The following is a 19026-nucleotide window of genomic DNA, read 5'->3' as shown; positions in this document are numbered from 1 at the left end:
CTTAAAGCAGTGAGGATCATTGAGAGGAAGTTGGTGATTGTCTCTAGCTCCGATCGTGGTGATTGTGAGGGGTTCTTGACTTTTCTCCGACGGAGAGCCAAAAGTTGCTCTAGTAAATTGCTCGTGGCTTGTGTGATTCTTATCTTATGTTGGTTGTACGGCACCCTATTGAGGGTTTGGCGTGTGATGCCAATTAGTGCATGAACCTCCAAGTGAGTGAATCACCACAACGAGGACTCGCTTGCCGGCAAACAAGTGAACCTCGGTAAAAATCATTGTGTCATCATTTGATTTCGAGGTGATTAGTCTTTATTGGTATTCATTCTGTCGACACAGAATTTCGTCCCGTGTCGAGGACACACGCAGCAAGCCAGAAGTGTCCACTCGATGAAGCAGATCCACCTAGCTTCAGCGCAGGGGTGGTCGATCCTACGTAATCCTCCCACGGCATGCCAGTCAATTTGACCCTACAATTGAGAAGGAGAGAAAGTTCATCAGTAATTAAGGGCGAAACTTGCCGGTGTTGCCAGACAGTTCCGAATGTAAGGCTGTGAGAGCCGATATGGAAGTAAATCGGCTAAATAGCCGATCCCAGTATATTCATGAGAATAAGTCAGTTAGAGCTCATGGGGTCGTGTGAAGAAGAATCGGTTATCGTTCAAAATAAATATCATTTAAGCAAACATTATTCAATGGCAATAAGATATCGATGATGGTTGGTTTATACTGAGCCAATGATTACAAGTAACCAAACTCTTGTTTATGTAAAGAAACAATTCAACACCACTCAACCATCTAATAAAGATAAATTTAATGAACATGTTAGATCTCATCTATCACCATGACCAGTGGGGCATGAGGCAGAATCATGCAGGCCGTAGAAACAACAATAGACTCGACGATCCTAACTCATTACTAATATCAGTGGTGCATAAGGCAGAATCATGCAGGCCGTAATACAATAACAAGATCATGGGGCTAACACATCTTTCAACTTATCTCTACTTCAATGATCTCGTGATGTGAGCTGTTCATGAAAGCTTTTGATATCGGCTAAACAGCCGATTTAGGCATAGCGCACAGTTAAGGTCATGCCTTCTCAGGAACGGATCTATCAACTAACGATCCCCACTCCACGGTGCTAACAGTGGGGTGAGAGGTAGAATCCCACAGGCCGTGATAACGGGCCATGGAACGGTTCTCGCTAACCAATAGATCTACTCAAGATCGAGCATGCCTTAACCGCACACTATGCACGATTAAGATTGATATAAAACAGCCAATAAAAACATAACTCATCGTTTAAGATGTAGATTAGATCAGTTTAAGATTAGCAAACGATGGGTTAAATAAGATATAAGGCCGATCTAGATCAATCTCAATCGGGCAGAGTGATATTGCTGTAATTAGATAAACAATGAAAGCAATAAGCAATATCGGTAACTTAATGAATCTACCAAAGACTGCCATTCAAAGGTAGAGCTGATAACTTAACCTCGATCTAGTTCAAGCAGTGGGGTGTGAGGCAGAATCACACAGGCCATACTTGAACTAGGCAAGAGTCGATAACTAGCCTATACCAGAGTCGCAGTGGGGGTTGACTGGATCGATGCAGCCATATGAACAGAGGTATAAATCATGACGGTACTTATAGACAAGCAGTGGAGGTCGATCGGATCGATGCAGCCGTACTTGCTGAAGAACTCGCTGAGATCTACTCTACTCCTACTCCTAAGGGGTGGCCGGAGCCGAAAAAAGTAATTGACTTGTATTTGATTGATTGTTGTTCTTTTACAATAGCCGGTGTTTGGTATTTATACCCGGAGTCTAGACATGAATCCTACTCGAGCACGATTTGTTACAGACTTTGGCATAAAAATGAAAACATTCCTAATTTAAGATAACTTGGACTCTAATCTTCCCCTTTTTGTAGAGTCCAACATGTTTTCGTCCTAGCGTCGAGCGTAGCCTCTGTCGTAATCTGCTGACGCTGTCCGAAGAAAGCCGATTCCTAGATTTCGCATCTGAATCAGCTCTTTCTAATCCGCCCGCAACTGATCCCTTGATGATATGATCCTGGGAGCTGTTGGGTCCCTGTGACTCTCCTTCCAAATTTTGGTGTAAACACATGCCCCCCAATTTTGGGACAAAATATTTTTTTTCCAAAATTACCATGTCTGTGCTCCCGATAGGCCCGTAGCCACGGGCAAGGAATCTTGATCTGGGGTCTACTATTTGCCGTCGTTCATATCAACTCATGAGCCCATGCTTCAAAACTTTTTCAGAGCATTATTGCTTCACGGGCGTTTTGGATTTATCCTTCCAAGCCGGCTATAAAAATGGCTATCCAACCTTGGTGAGAGCAAACTCAACGATTTAGCCATGTTCCACTTCTATCTGCCTCCTCGGGTGTTTTCGATCCCGCTGGATCCTCCATGGTTTATCCTTTTGCTATGTAGATCTTGAGCGGTTAGGAGAATTCTTGTGCATAGGGTGATTATGTCGCTCATTCTAGCGTCCTATCGAGCAAGAGGATCAGCTATTGCAGTTAGGAGAATTCTTGTGATATCACCTGAGTCTTCTCTCCATGCTCGCAAAGCTGTCCTAGTGTTTGCAAGGGCTAAAATGTGTGGACACCTTCCCCTTGTTTACTCCACTGAATGCCCACTGGGAAAGCCACATGCTTCTTCCCCATAGTTTTTTGATTTATCAAAAAATCGGTTGAATTTATGTTTAGGAGGGCGATTTCCTCTCTCCTTGGGCATAATGTTAGCAATGGGCCAACGTCAACTCGCCTCGCGACGGACTTTGGCCTTGTTGGGGCTCGGACTCCCTTCAATCCAAAATAAACTGAATAGGCTGACCTCTGGTAAAATCTCCGAATCTTTTCAGATCCTTTGTAATTTGAGGAAGCAATCAGTCTGAATCTGTTATTTCTTCGTTATCCGTCTCCTAGACTTCCGAAGTGCCGTTCCGCTTCCGTTTCTGGTTCCAAACTCACACCCCTGGCAAAATCTATCTTCTCGCCTTCCTGGGCTATATAAACGGGCCTCAGCGGTTGATCTAAGGATAACTCACTTTGCCCCAAACCTTCTGTACCCTTAGCATAGTTCCTGCTTTCCTGTAGGTCAGAGATCATGGAGAACAGCAAGAGGTTTCCTGAGAAGGTCTTCATCAGATCTGCATCATCATGTCAGCGCCTTCGTCGTCAGGAGGGTATATCCCGCGATGCCTCCGCTGCCTCGAGGAATAGGGCCGACTCCATTCGGCCTTCAAGGCCTTCCTCGTCGACGACTTGCCACCAGCCCCCTTGCCATCAGATGAGGCAGATTGATAATGACGATCTGCTTGCCTCCATTGATCGACATGGCCAGAGTCTCGCTGAGTGTTTATCACTCACAGAATTGGCCCTGGCCATGGTTCGATGCCGATCACCTCCTGCGGTCGATTCAGTGGAGGATAGGTTGGCCAAGGCCGAGGCCAGAATTGCGGGTGAGATACCTATCGTAACCTCTACTTCTTTTCAATTTTGTCTCTGAGACTCTGATCACCTCCCCTTTGAATCTTTTTGATCTATCTACTCAACTGGAGAGCCTTCGATCAGCTGTGGATCATGCGGTGGGATTTGTCAATGCTAGGGTTGTTGTTCTGATGGTTCGTTTGCATGACATCCCGAATCGTGTTAGGGAGGTTGCTCTCCATGGCGTTCATCATGGCACTGCCACGGTGTTGGCTGCCACCCAAGACCGTTCGGGCCAAAATCTTCAGCTTCTTCCCCATGGTTTTCCAGATGCAGCATACACCGGGGAGCAGGAGCGCTTGGTCGAGGATTTCATGAGTGTCGCCAATTCTATAGCTTTTAATACCTTGGCCGATGACATAGTAGGCAAGGTTTTCCTCAGCCCGTAGTTTGTAATAGGCGATTTTTAGCAGATAATTTTCCTGTCTTGTCACTATGCGCATTACTTTTGCTTATGCTTGCTTTTTCGGCTAAAGAGCCGATTTGATATAGCCGATCCAGGCCCTTTGGTTTAACCAAGTCTGAAAACACGGCTTAGTGCTGTATTTCCATCAACATTAGTGAAGTGGTGCTTCGCCTTCCATTAATTGTTGTTGCCTTTTACACGTCCCGAGGCGCCCGTCCCTTTGCTTTAGGTCTTCAAATACCGGTTGGTGGTTTCGGCCTCAAATATATCCTTACTCGCAACTGTTTCTCCGCTCTTCTTCGCCTGTCAAAACCCTATAGCGGTTCTCTTTCTCCCTTTCATAGATCCAATCGTTCTTCCATGGTCGGCGAAGATAACCGAGGTAAGCGCGCAGCGGAGGAAATTCCAGAGGAGAGTATGCCAATGAACCAGCGCCTCCGACACATGAGGTGAGATTAACATTTCTTGTTCATGCTGATGAATAGTTCTGACTCGCCTGCAGGTTTGTTGTGAATGACAGCCTACGTCCTCTCTCAAGGGCCGGCGGGCCTTCTGACGCCGTATCTTCTGTCCCGGCTTCGTCGTCAGATTCCTTCGACTCCAATAATGGAGACAATGCCCGGCGCTACCTTCATGAGTGGAGGATGGCCCAGAATCGTTATTCTGAGGCGACTTGGGAGAACGGCCAATTGGAGATTCGCCTCGGGGTTTCTCAGGCCGCCCTTCATGCGGCTAAGGAGGAGGCCAGCGTCATCCGAGCACGACTGGCCGAATCAGATGCCATGGTGGCGGGTAAGATGTATTCCATGAAGGCCTCTTACTCTGATTTTTATTACTCTTATTTTGATATTTTCCTTATTTCGTGATTGTCAGCCCTAACAGCACAGTTGGAATCTCTCCAACTGGTGGCGAACGCAGCCGTGGAAGCCGTCAATGCCTGGGGTTCCTCCACCAACATCGTCTCCAAGATATCACGACCCATGTCTAGGAGATTGCCCTTCACGGTGTTCGCCACGGCGCATCAGTGGCTCTAACTACAGCGCAAGTCCAGACCGGGCACGATCTTCATACTATGAAGGTTGGTTTCCCGATTGGTGATGGCCCTGAGGGGCATGAAGACCTGCTCGAAGAATTCATCATGGCAGCGGAGGCCATAGTGGACATCACATCCGCGCGGGATGTGGTGAACAAGGTCTTTAAATAGCTTGTACTTAGGGTAACCCTGATGAACAAAGACTCATGTTCTTTCCATGGATGCACCTCGGTACAATGCTCTTGTGTATGACTGTTTCTATGTTTTTTTTGCTCTATAGGTGATACATATCGTATCGGCTTTTATTGCCTTTGAAGATTTTCATTTTTGAACTAGAGGCGATACCCTTACGGTACCGGCTATTAGAGCCAAGAATGAATCGGCTATCAAATGTTGCCCAGACGCCAGGATAACGTCCTGTAGAACTTTCAATATCAAAGATTAGATGAGTAATCAACCCAGGTCAAGTGCCCTATTAAGCGAAACAGAACTTCTCTTAAGAAATCCATTAACTCTGAATCGCACTTACACTTTAACTTAGCATTCACATACGTCGTCCTAAACCCATCTCCAAGACTTAATGCTCATTTTTCCTTCGATCCAACGGCCGATGTGAAGCTGTGACTTTTCTACTAAAACAAACTTTCAGAGCCGATCGCTTGCATTGGATGTTGGCTTTCATTGCTGATTTTAATGAAGCCTCCTTCCCATGACTTGCCAGAAAAACACTCGAAATCTCCTAGTTCCCAAAAGACTGGATCGGCTGTCCGATGCTTACGGACTCATTAGCACAAACCAGTTCGACATCATCTCCATGCCATTGAATCAAACACTGATGCATGGTCGACGGTATGCAGCAATTCGCATGGATCCAATCACGACCGAGGAGTAAACTGTACGATCCTTTCCCATCAATAATAAAGAACATGGTGAGCAGAGTTTTACTCCCGATTGTCAGTTCAATGTTTATTGCCCCCCGGGTCTTGGATGTATTTCCTCCAAAGTCTCTAAGCATCATGTCGGTCACAAGCAAATCTCCTGGTCCCTTGCCAAGCTTACGAAAAGTGGTGTATGGCATAAGATTGACAGAAGCACCTCCGTCCACCAACATCTTGTTCATTGGCTTCCCATCAACGAAACCTTTCATGTGTAAAGCCTTTAAATGCCGATGCTTGACTAGCTTATCAAATATTGCTTGCTGCACAACCATTAACTTGGTAACCATCTCTTCATACTCTGACTCGTCGAAGTCTGAATAAACTTCCTGATCTGCCGGAGCTCTGAATTCTGATGGTAATAGAAAAGCCATTTGGATATTAGCTGATGGTTGCCTCTTATCAGCTATCTGCTTGGTACGCCATACTTGAGTTTTATCGGGTGCCTGAGCATGTTCCATCTCTCTGTTCCTTAGGCGCTGCACCCTCGTCTTTTGGCTTCTCATCAAATCTCTTGGGCACCACTGGCCTTCCTGCCACGTGTATATTCTTTCAGTGCCTTCCTCTTCATGATCAGCCTAGTTCTATCCAATGACTCTTTTCCCCAACCGATCATGAACACTTTTGTTTTTTAAGCGCCGATCCATGTTGTTATGATGATATGCATCTTGAGCATGGATAGACCGACGGTTGGTTCGAGATTGCCTATACTCCCGATATTGATTGCCACACTCTGGACAGTCGTGTCTGGTAGGCAAGTTCAAACCTTCATTCCAGCAATGTCTAAAGAAGGGACAATTCCAATGTAATTCAGTTTGTTCCCTTTCATACTTCTCTTCTTCTAATTAATGTTGGTATGCTTGATCTTTTAACCAACGCTGATAATCCTTTTCCTTCTGCCGCTGCCATTTATTCAATAAAATCCGAGATGTGACCCGCGGCTTTGATGTCTCTGCTTTTGACGTCTTCCCCTGCTCGTATTGGCTCTTTTGTTCGGCATGACATCTTCTAATCTCTCTGTACTCATCAGTCGATATTTGCATTTCGGGATCGACTATTCCAGTTTCTCTTGATTTGGTCAATGTTAGGACCTTAGTTTTTCCTTTAAACAGCCCAGCATTAACCATGTTCTGATCTCCTGGGAAAGGATTATCATCGACTTTCATCTTCCGAGGTGTATCGAAATTGAGCCTCCCTTGCTGAATAGCTCTCTGTATATGCTACCTGAAGATTTTACATTCATTAGTGGAATGAGAAGTAGCGTTATAGAATTTACAGAACTTCTTGTTCTTCAACTGATCAGGGGGCAACATGACATGACCATCGGGTAACTTGATCTGCCCCTTCTCAAGCAAGAAATCAAAGAGCTTGTCCGATTTGGTAACATCAAAGTCATAACTCTCCTCAACTCCTCTTCCCCAGGGATTTGGCACCATCACTATCTTCTTGCCCCAATTCCATTCCGCTGCAGCAACCTCTTCTTCTTCATCTTCATAGCCGTCATCGACTGAATATGGATCGTAAGCTTCAACCACTGAAGTACTCTTCTGGAATCGGGTATTTTTGCGTATGCTCTGGAATTGGCTATTAAGTGCTGCCACTTGTTGAGCCAATTGATCCAAGTTGTCAAATTCCTGTCTCAGTAGTTTCTCTATCTACATCGACAGCATTCCTTGGACGGCCAAAACGGCTAACTGATCATCGGCCAAGCTTAACGAGATACATAGGTTCTTGGTCTCTTGGAATCTCTGAAGAAACTCAGTGCCCAATTCATTAGTCCTCTGTCTCATGGTTGTCAAATCGGTTATTTTCTTCTCTTCAGTCCCAGTGTAAAAATATGTATGAAATTGCTTCTCTAGGTCAGCCCAATTGGTAATGGAGTTGACTGGTAGTGACGAGAACCAAGTGAAGGCCGGCCCTGACAGGGACAAGGAGAAGAAATGAACTCGATGAGCATCCTCAACTGATGCTTCGCTCAATTGTGTAAGATACCGACTGGCATGCTCTATTGTGCTTGTACCGTCTTGACCAGTGAACTTGGCGAATTCCAGGAGCCTGTAATTTGTAGGGAGGGCGACCAAATCATACCATTCTGGATATGGGCATTTGTACAAAAAAGTCATTCCTTTTAGCTTCAGACCGAACTGATTCTTCATCATCTCGGTCACCTTGAGCAGCAACTCGTCAGCTTGTGGATTTGGATTTCTCGGTACTTGCTGACCCATCTGTGGATTGAAATCCCACGTGCCTTGATATCCTAGATTTGGTATCATGTGGATGGTGTTATAATCTGTGCCATAATGATAGCCTTGTGGAATCTCAATCTGTTGGGTCCTTTGCTAGCTTGCTGCTTGAAGTCTCTGATTATATACATAAGGATCTATATCTCTACGAATCCTTTGAATTGATGGTGCTATTTTCTGAGCCAACGATGGTATGTGGCCTGATGTGTCAAAATTGATCATCTGGTTTTGACTTTGCCCCACTGGCTGCTGCACACGCTGTACTGATGGTCCAGGATTGTACTGTATCTGATTTATAGCAGTACCCAGAGTTTGTTCAAATGAACCTTGTAGTGTCTGGATGTCACCATTACCAGTTGATGCTACTTCTTGATGGCTGGTACCGACTTGATTAGTCCCCTGAGTCGACAGATCTAGAATATTATAATAAGCAGATCCAACCAGACCAACTGGAATTCCATGAATCGCCTCTTTCATGGTGTTGTGAAATGCGTCAATGAAAGCTTCATTGCGGCTTGATAGAGCATCACGAATAGACTTGTCTATGGCTTCTGTAAAGAAACATCTTTCTTCAGCTTCGACTGTATCTGTCTGTCCGTGTAGTAGAACTCTTGGTAGTGGAAATTTTTGAATAATTGTGCTGTCACGCGTTTTGGTGTAGGACAGCAAACACTTCTTCTAAAATTCTTCTGTAGCTTTGTTGATGGTATCCTTATCTTCATCAGGTAAGTCTTCATAATGTACCATAAGGATGTTGTCGTTGTTGTGAACTGCCATCAGGCGATTGTGGTGTCCCACCAAGCGTGCCAGAAACGTGTGTCGACACAGAATTTCGTCCCGTGCCGAGGACACACGTAGCAAGCCGGAAGGGTCTGCTCGATGGAGCAGATCTGCCTAGCTTCAGCGTAGGGGTGGTTGATCCTGTGCAATCCTCCCGAGGCGTGCTAGTCAATTTGACCCTACAATTGATAGAGAGAAAGTTCATCAGTAATTAAGGATGTAACTTGCCGGTGTTGCCAGACAGTTCCGAATGTACGGCTATGAGAGCCGATATGGAAGTAAATTGGCTAAATAGCCGATCCTAGTATATTCATGAGAATAAGTCAATTAGAGCTCATGGGGTCGTGTGAAGAAGAATCGGTTATCGTTCAGAATAAATATCATTTAAGCAAACATTAATCAATGGCAATAAGATATCGATGATGGTCGGTTTATACTGAGCCAATGATTACAAGTAACCGAACTCCTGTTTATGTAAAGAAACAATTCAACACCACTCAACCATCTAATAAAGATAAATTTAATGAACATGTTAGATCTCATCTATCACCATGACCAGTGGGGCATGAGGCAGAATCATGCAGGCCATAGAAACAACAATAGACTCGATGACCCTAACTCATTACTAATATCAGTGGGGCATGAGGCAGAATCATGCAGACCGTAATACAATAACAAGATCATGGGGCTAACACATCTTTCAACTTATCTCTACTTCAACGATCTCATGATGTGAGCTGTTCATGAAAGCATTCGATATCGGCTAAACAGCCGATTTAGGCATAGCGCACAGTTAAGGTCATGCCTCTCCTTCAACCAATCCAAGGTAAAAGCTAATTGGCATGGCATACATCCTTACTAAGGACATGATTAGTGCATCTAGTCATCTTTCATATTTAATAGGCTCATTCATCAAAATCAAATGAATTTGATGATTGTATGGTACCACTATTGCTTCTATGATTGACTTGATCTAGTGGTAGCATATGACACATTTGTGGGCTTGTAAACCTAGTGTTTGATCTAGAAAATGAGCTATAAGTGTTTAACTCAATATGGTACAAGATAACCCTTATTTGAAAGTGTGAAGAAGCTTGTCCTTGGATCAAGCCGAGTTAAATATCTTTGGCAAATGATCTAAATTGGATCAAATTTAGGAAAATGATCATCACCCCATTTATTGACATTGATAATCTCAACTTATTTAAAATTAAACCTTTGTGGTCATTAATGACAAAGGGGAAGAAATAGTGTACAAAGATAGTGAGAAGATAACAAAGGGAAAGAAATTGACATAGGTGGAGAGATATGACAAAGTAAGGGATCAATTAAAATTTTGAGCACACAAGTAGGGGGAGCAAGCTCATAAACTTGGTGGATGCATTTGAATGAGCATTTCATATGTTTACTTGCATGGCACAAGTTTTAATTTTTAATATCCATGCTTGTGTGGTGTATGCTAGTTGTAGGTTTGAATGATAAAATAAAAAACTAGCATGCATAGGTTAAGTAACTAGACTCATGATCATATTATGAAAACTAGACCCTTGCTTCTAATGTTGATCTCATGGGGTATTCTAGTTTTTTTGTATGTCTAGTTACTCATGGTGCTAAGGATGGTATATTGGTGCACTTTGATTGGTATCACGCTTTAAAGGTCCATCTCTTATACCTTAGCATCATTTGGTAGATATTGTCTCCTATATTTCCTATCTAAGCATATGTGCAAGCTACAATTCAAACTCTTAGCACATATGTAGGGGAAGCAATTGCTATCGTTTGGGGTTTATGAAACTTGTCCATATCCTTTTACACATGGCAAATATGCTTGGGCAAGCAATATGGATTCAATTAAATTTCAATTTATATCTTTGTGTAAGGGCTGTCATCAATTATCAAAAAGAGGGAGATTGAAAGCTCTAGTTTGGTTTTGGTAAATTGATGAAACCCTAAGTACTAACCTAGTTTATCAAAGTGATTATGAGATAGGTAGCACTACTCCAAGTGGTGAAGCAAATGAAGATCGTGACATGATGATGATGATGCTATGGTGATGATCAAGTGCTTGGAGTTAGAAAAGAAGAAAGAGAAAAATAAAAAGCTTAAGGCAAAGGTGAAATTGATAGGAGCTTTTCGGTTTAAGTGATCGAGACACTTAGCGAGTGTGATCATATTTAGGATCGATAGCCGTACTATTAAGAGGGGTGAAACTCGTATCGAAATGCGGTTATCAAAGTGCCACTAGATGCTCTAACTCATTACATATGCATTTAGGATCTAGTAGAGTGCTAACACCCTTGAAAACATTTGTGAAAATATGCTAACACATGTGCACAAGGTGATACACTTGGTTGGCACATTTGATCAAGGGTGGTGAAGTTCGGGGTCAAAAGGAGAAGTTTCATATTGACAGGACTTTGACCCTGCATCTGGTCAGTGGCGCGCAGTGAAGGCCGCCCTGGGTCCCTTGATCGGACGCTGAAGAGAAAGAGGGACCGGACGCGGAGGGGGTGCGTCCGGTCACCTAGTGATGTATGCTGACACAAGCAACATAGAGAGGCTGAGTTGACCTGACATAGGCCTAGGTCCAGTCAAGAGTCACCGGACGTGTCCGATCATGAATTTCTGCATCTAGAACCTTACTTGAAGTGATCGGACGCCAGGCGACAGTGCGTCCGATCCTACACTGCAGTGCGTCTGGTCCTACACTGCAGTGTGTCTGGTCACGACTTAACATGTGGTGTGAAGCTGACTAGCCATTAAGATCGGGTGCTCAACATTTAAGGCTGATGACATGTGGCGAGCATCGGGCGACTGGACGCTGGGGTCCTGCATCCGGTCAACCTGACCGGCACGTCCGGTTAGACCATGTTTCACTAGACAGAGGAGCCAACGGCTCTATTCGTGGGGGCTTTCTATTTAAGCCACATGGCCAGCTCAAGTTCACTCTCTTGGCCATTTGCATTGACATAGTAACCTTGTGAGCTTAGCCAAAGCCCTCCCACTCATCTCCATCATTGATTCATCATCTTTGTGAGATTGAGAGAGAATCCAAGTGCATTGCTTGAGTAATTGCATCTAGAGGTACTTGGTGTTCGTGTTTCGCTGCGGGATTCTTTTGTTACTCTTGGTGGTTGCTGCCACCTAGATGGCTTAAAGCAGTGAGGATCATTGAGAGGAAGTTGGTGATTGTCTCTGGCTCCGATCGTGGTGATTGTGAGGGGTTCTTGACCTTTCTCCGACGGAGAGCCAAAAGTTGCTCTAGTAAATTGCTCGTGGCTTGTGTGATCCTTATCTTGTATTGGTTGTACGGCACCCTATTGAGGGTTTGGCGTGTGATGCCAATTAGCGTATGAACCTCCAAGTGAGTGAATCGCCACAACGAGGACTCGCTTGCCGGCAAACAAGTGAACCTCGGTAAAAATCATTGTGTCATCATTTGATTTCGAGGTGATTGGTCTTTATTGGTATTCATTCTGTCGACACAGAATTTCATCCCGTGTCGAGGACACACGTAGCAAGCCAGAAGGGTCCGCTCGATGAAGCAGATCCACCTAGCTTCAGCGCAGGGGTGGTCGATCCTACGTAATCCTCCCGAGGCGTGCCAGTCAATTTGACCCTACAATTGAGAAGGAGAGAAAGTTCATCAGTAATTAAGGGCGAAACTTGCCGGTGTTGCCAGACAGTTCCGAATGTACGGCTGTGAGAGCCGATATGGAAGTAAATCGGCTAAATAGCCGATCCCAGTATATTCAGGAGAATAAGTCAGTTAGAGCTCATGGGGTCGTGTGAAGAAGAATCGGTTATCGTTCAAAATAAATATCATTTAAGCAAACATTATTCAATGGCAATAAGATATCGATGATGGTCGATTTATACTGAGCCAATGATTACAAGTAACCAAACTCCTGTTTATGTAAAGAAACAATTCAACACCACTCAACCATCTAATAAAAATAAATTTAATGAACATGTTAGATCTCATCTATCACCATGACCAGTGGGGCATGAGGCAGAATCATGCAGGCCGTAGAAACAACAATAGACTCGACGACCCTAACTCATTACTAATATCAGTGGTGCATAAGGCAGAATCATGCAGGCCGTAATACAATAACAAGATCATGGGGCTAACACATCTTTCAACTTATCTCTACTTCAACGATCTCGTGATGTGAGCTGTTCATGAAAGCATTCAATGTAACACCCTAGGTGTTTGGCTTCCACTAATTGCATTTCATTTCATAAGCATGTGTACCATCTATGTCATCATTTCCATTGTCACTGAAACATACATATGCAACATTCGCACATTCTGTTTGTTTCGTATTTGAGTGCTTATGAATGATAGTATTGCAACCTATGAATGCAACATAAATTTCTCATACCTTGAAACATGGCAACATGGTAGAAATATGACAAGTGTAAAATAACAACCAAGCCATGAAACATATGAAACATTTCATTGCAACATATGATTGAATTGTTTATTTTAGTTGTTGTATTCCATGTGATCATTAGGAGTGGTATAACAAGTTTGTAAAGTGGTTGATTATGGTCTAATACACCTTAACTACACTTAGGTTACTTGTTGGAACATTGTTCATGTAGATCAAAATGACCAAAATGCCCTCAAGTGCAAGTGTGACTGGAATTGACCCTAGGAGTCTCACTGTTTGACTGATTCAAAAGACCAACTTAGAGGCTTTGCATGGCTGTGCACTCTTTACCAAAGTTGTAGCTAATTTATCAAGGAACAAAAGTTGTTTTATGACCAACTCATGAAAATGGCTAGAACATGCTCAAACATGGCCCACAAGTCAGAAGTACATGCTGATTCATACTCAGCAAATTTTTCTAAGTCCTAACGTGCAGTACAGTTTCGTGTACCCATGTTTTGAGCCGTGTATCTCCCTAACCGAGCCATACCAGCTTGAGCGTCAGTGGAAAGAGTTGTAGTTCATGGATAGATAAACAACTTTGTTAACTACGTCATAGCCTAGATCACTACAGATCAGGAAATAATCCTTGTCAAAGTATCGCTGTCAGGCTTAGAAGGGAACACTGAATCGCGTTTGTTTCAGAAAACGGTCAGTCGCCGTGGCCGACCGGGTTCAGAAAGCGCCGGACGCGTGTGCGCCGCGCGTCGACGGCCGGCTGACCGCGCTGGCCACGCGCCGTGCACCTCCTGGCGTCGCAGCCGCGTCTTGAGCACCCCTCGCGCCTGCCGAACGCACTCGCCTCCCCATTTCGCTTTTCCTCTCCTTCCACAGCACGCAGCGACGCGCGAGCTCGGCCGTCCGCCATTGCCGACCAAGCATCGCCGCTGCCGTACGAGCAAACCACCGCGAAAACGCGTTGCCCCGTCCGCCTGCAGCCTCGCCGTGACCTCCTCCACCTCCTCCACCTTTTAGCCGGGTCGATTGAGCCTCGGTAAGAGCGCATTGCCGTTTTCCCCCACCGCGGCCATGGCGGGAGCTCGCCGGAGTTGGCGCTCCACGCGGCCAGCTGCCCTCGCGCCGCTTCCATTCCTTCCTCGGCCACGCGCTAGGTCATAGGAGCACCACTGATGCTTGTGGGGTCACCGATAGGGGCTGTGTCGTCGTCGAGTCACCGGAGCCGGCCGTGCCGTGACCGTGCGCCGCCGTGTCAGTCGCCGACCCCTCTAGCCACCATCATAGCACCGATTAAGGTCACCAATAGATGCGCATGTTCTTGGCGAACGTCGTCGAGTAGATGGTTTCGCCGGAGGAGCCACCGGCGGCGAAATACGCCGTCGCCGTCCTCCGCTCCCCTGCCTGTCTCGCTGTCACGCGGGACCCGGCTGTCAGCCGTCGTGGCTGAGGCGGGAGCCCTGCGTGGGTCGCGTCTGGGCCGCGACTGTGTGCTCGCGGGCCGCCGTTCTTGGGCTGGCCCAGTAGCGGTTAGGTTTTCATGTTTGTTTTGTTTAATTGTTTTTCACAGTATGGTGCACAATTTCAAAAATATGTAACTCAAGTTTGGTAGATCCAAATATTATGGTTCCAATTTTGTTGAGTTCCTGGTCATGTCTAGTATTTAACAAAAATATTATATGAGCACATGTTTTAGAAAAATTGGATGAATTAAATAGGAGTTTGAAGTGTGTTTTTAGAAGCATGCAAACTTGTTTGAATTTTATCTTGAGTTTCTGTGGTCCAAAAATTATGAAATTTTGTGGGTCCTCTATTTAGGTTTATTAGAAGCTCTGGTAAAAATTTAAGAGCTAGTACATGTGTAGTTTTTAAGTTATAGAATTTCCTTTTATTAATAAGTGGATCTTGTGGGAATTTTCATAATTTTTCTATAGATCCAGTGAAGGTGAAATTTTATGGGTACTATTCTTATGCTAGAATGATGCTAGGAAAAATGTGAAATCTGTTGCTTGACACTTTTCATTAGGATTTCTTAATTATGCCATTTTAGGCTAGTATGCCTTATCATTTTTGTGTAGACTGTTATACTTACTAAATGGCTTTGAAATTTTTAGGGTAGTCTATGTGAAGCATGAGATAGCTACTGTAATTTTTGTAGATTTTTATAAATAGTTTTACTATATATTGCTTTAATCACCTAATTAACTTGATAAATTAGAAAAGGGTATTTAATAATTTATTTAGAAGTTGACACTATACTTTCTGATGTTTCTTAGGTATGAAAAACAAGTTGGTAAACTTGGTTTGGTCAAATTAGGCTTTTGCATCATCATTAAATAATTAAGTTAGTAAACCTGTCAATTCTGGACCGATTCTAGATTTTCTGGAATTGGAGTTGGTCAACTTCAGAATTATGCTTTGATGTTTACAAATAAATTGTAGAGAATTTCATAAGCTTTCCAGAATGTCCTCTTGCACCGCATTTGGAGTTATAGAACTCTGGTTATGCTAGAATTAAGTTACTACTTGTTGCATATGAAGCTTTAACCGGTATTTTAAATATGTCTTTACTATTCTAAGTTCATGGTACTGTTCCTAGGTGTTAGGCCCTTAACTGAAGATGAGCATCTTTATCTTAGGTTATGCAAGTTAGGTAAGTTAATCTTGTTCTTTCAGTAAAGTTAGAAATGTGCTTAAAGTGATTTGAATAGGGCTAGTCTTACTCGGTAAACGAGTGTCCAGTAATGCGTTCATAAACACTTACTACGATCCATTCATCATGAGCATCATGTCATACCTTATGCATCCATGGTATTTATCTTTTGCATCGGCATGCAATAGGTGTACCGGAAGGAGTAACCCTACTGGAATTCGAGGAACTGAACGAGCAGCAGCAGCCGACACCGGAAGTTCAGGAGGAGCAGCCTTCAGGAGAAGTGCCAGACGAGGTCGCCGTTGAGTGCCCTGACCACCGTCCTTGCAACTTTGTGAAAGGCAAGCCCCGGAGCATATTAAGCCTCCTATTTTCCGAATTGCAGTTACAGTATTATTATTACATATATTGTTGCATTAAGTTTAGGTGTTGGATGCAAACACTTGCTGCATTGGTTACCATTCCTTGTCCAGATATTGTTACCCTGAATCCTATGTAGCTCAGGCTCGAGTAGTGCTTAGCCCTGCTTTAACGCGGTAGAAGTCGGGTGATTTCCTGTCACCTGCGAGATATAGGAAGATACATGTGGCACGGTTGGCTATATTTGCTATCGTGGAAAAGAACCAGTCTTAATTTGAAATGAAGACCGGACGGAGGCTTGCCGGTTTGCAGTGACTCCGTCTGTGTCGATTAAGGACTGGATCTTGGAGCCTTTCCTGTTCATGTTGAACGCATGCCTCTCTCTTAGTTGGCCGGCCTGAAGACCGACCGCGAAGCCGAGTAGCTCACCTCAGGCCGGGAGTCGATAAGTATAAAGTGCGCCTCGGAAGGGAGCCGTAGGCGTGAGTCCAAGGGCAGGTGATTTAAAAGTCCTGATCGTCCTGGCAGAAGGGTAATCCCTGAGAGTGCTGGCGCTGATCGAACCCGCGAATTTGGTTCCTGAGATGTTCTAAAGGTGACCCACGGCTACCCTTGCAAAGTATGCCAGGGTGAGAGTTAGGAATACCCCCTCAGCTGAGTTGTAATTCGATTCGAGTCGCCGTCTCTCCCGGTTAGTGAGAACTTGACGGGCTTATCTCCAATGTAGATACACTTAATAACATAATGGTTCGGAAATGATGATATGATGATGACAGCCTTATTATACCTGCTATGGTTAATATTGTTTGCGCCTAATAAGTGAGTGCTCTAGTACAGGTGCTAATCTAGCAGACAGGTAAATAATGATAAGCTTGATGCTTAGTTGAAATTGGTTACTATAATCTTAAGCTCTTTTATGCAACTGTGTCAAGCTAGCCCACCTGAAAAGCCTGGCATGATCCTTGGTGTCTTTTATTCTGATTTTTGTCGGGTAAGTCTAGCTGAGTACCTTCTCGTACTCAGGGTTTCTTTCCCACCTGTTGCAGATGACCAGTTCTACTTTGGTTGCTGCAAGTACTGCCTTCTCCCTGCTGGGGATGAAGACTAGACCGTTGGGCACGGTCTCTACTAGTTCTCGTACCTGATAATGCTTTTGTGGGACATGACTCTGATCTTGGCAATGTATTTGAAAACTATGATGTTTTGTACTAAACTATGTTGCTTCCGCACACTCAAACTTGGTTTGTAATATTTATTTGAACTCTGATGGATGTAATCCGAATGCTACTTATGAAATGTTGTAACGGATGATGTGTTGTGTCGAATCATTACGATCTTGATTTGTATGTCGAGAGTTGGTTGAAATCCTTCGTGATTTCCGGACTACCGGGATTATGGGAGCCTAAGTACAGGAATTTGATCGCTTCGGTGATTGTTTTTGTACTTGCGTTCTTATGATTTGGTCGGTTCTGTTACAGCTGGCATCAGAGCAAGATTTGACACTAAACACGTCATTTGTGTATTTAAAACAAAAGTATTTGTGAAAATCCTAAATTAAATACTAAGTATTGCCAGTGGTCATATCCCTTCTGCCCAAATAAGGACTCTTAGGTGGCTTATTAAAGTACTAACTTGGGGGTTCCTGCTTGTTTCTGTTTCGTCGTCCATACGGCGTGCTATGGTATGGATGCCATCCGCTTGGGTGGTAATGTATGGATCAAAATACCTCTACGCTCTGGTAAGTGTGAGTTGTGAGAGCATGACCGTCCAACCGTCGGTCTAGGGGAGAGTAGTTGTGGTTGCTCGCATACTTACATGTTTGATCATGTATCTATGAGAGTACTTAATTGTGGGTATCTCTGACAGGTAGCTGTGATACTAGAGTATATGCATCAGGGGATGTATGTATGAAAGTATTTAGTTTAATGCTTGTTTTCTATGCATTTTGGGGAAATTATTGGGCTGAAATGAAATTTTCTGCAGGTACACTAACAACGTATCGTTGTAGATCGACTAGTTACCGTATACAAGAGAACGTATGTATGCCACCGTATATTTCGCTAGCCTTTAAATTTTTCTAGGTTTGTGAGGACGTACGGATCGAGCATGCATCATGTTCAAGCATACATGGCATTTCTTGCATTACTCCCTCCTTTAAAATTGATGGTCCCGAATAATTAAATTTCGTATCCCTTAAATGATTCTCCCCTTATGTTGTAACTTTTTGCTACAGATGGCGCGCACGAAACGCACTGCTCGCAAGTCCGCGGGAGGTAGGGCGCCTCGTCACCGTTTAGCTCCTCGTGAGCCCCGTCCTGAGCCTACTGAGGCGGAAAGGCTAAGGGCAGAGCTGGCTCAAGTGACTGCTGAAAGGACTGCAGTTCAGCAGCGTTTGGAGCAAGTCACGCAAGAAAGGGATCAAGAGAACTTGGAGGTTCAGAGGTTGACAGTTGCTCACCGCAACTGTGAGCGTATGTTGGTTCACATGCTGAACCAACGGAATGAAGCCTGGCACGAGGAGAATGTGTTGAGAGCGAGGCAGGTTGAGCTAGAGCAGCAGTTGGCGGCTGCAGAAGAGTACAATGACAATCTCCATGAGGAGGTTCACCTACTGCACAACCAACTTCACCCTATCCTGCCACCTGAGGATGAAAATGAGATGGGATCTGGCGTCATCATGGCCGAAGGTGATGATGACATGG

General features: G+C 44.3%; 1 long non-coding RNA gene across 1 annotated transcript; it reads left to right on the top strand.

Moving 5' to 3' along the window:
* Positions 1 to 15878: 15878 nt before the first annotated feature.
* Positions 15879 to 17497, top strand: LOC136511628 (uncharacterized). Its single transcript, XR_010772779.1, has 3 exons — positions 15879 to 15964; positions 16153 to 16305; positions 17371 to 17497. It is a non-coding gene; the product is annotated as an uncharacterized lncRNA (long non-coding RNA).
* The last annotated feature ends 1529 nt before the right edge of the window (positions 17498 to 19026 follow it).

Source organism: Miscanthus floridulus, chromosome 16 (assembly GCF_019320115.1).
Source record: "Miscanthus floridulus cultivar M001 chromosome 16, ASM1932011v1, whole genome shotgun sequence".
In the NCBI taxonomy this organism is placed as follows: Eukaryota; Viridiplantae; Streptophyta; class Magnoliopsida; order Poales; family Poaceae; genus Miscanthus; species Miscanthus floridulus.
The sequence above is the reverse complement of the archived record's forward strand: the minus strand, read 5'-3'. Positions and strand labels throughout refer to the sequence as shown.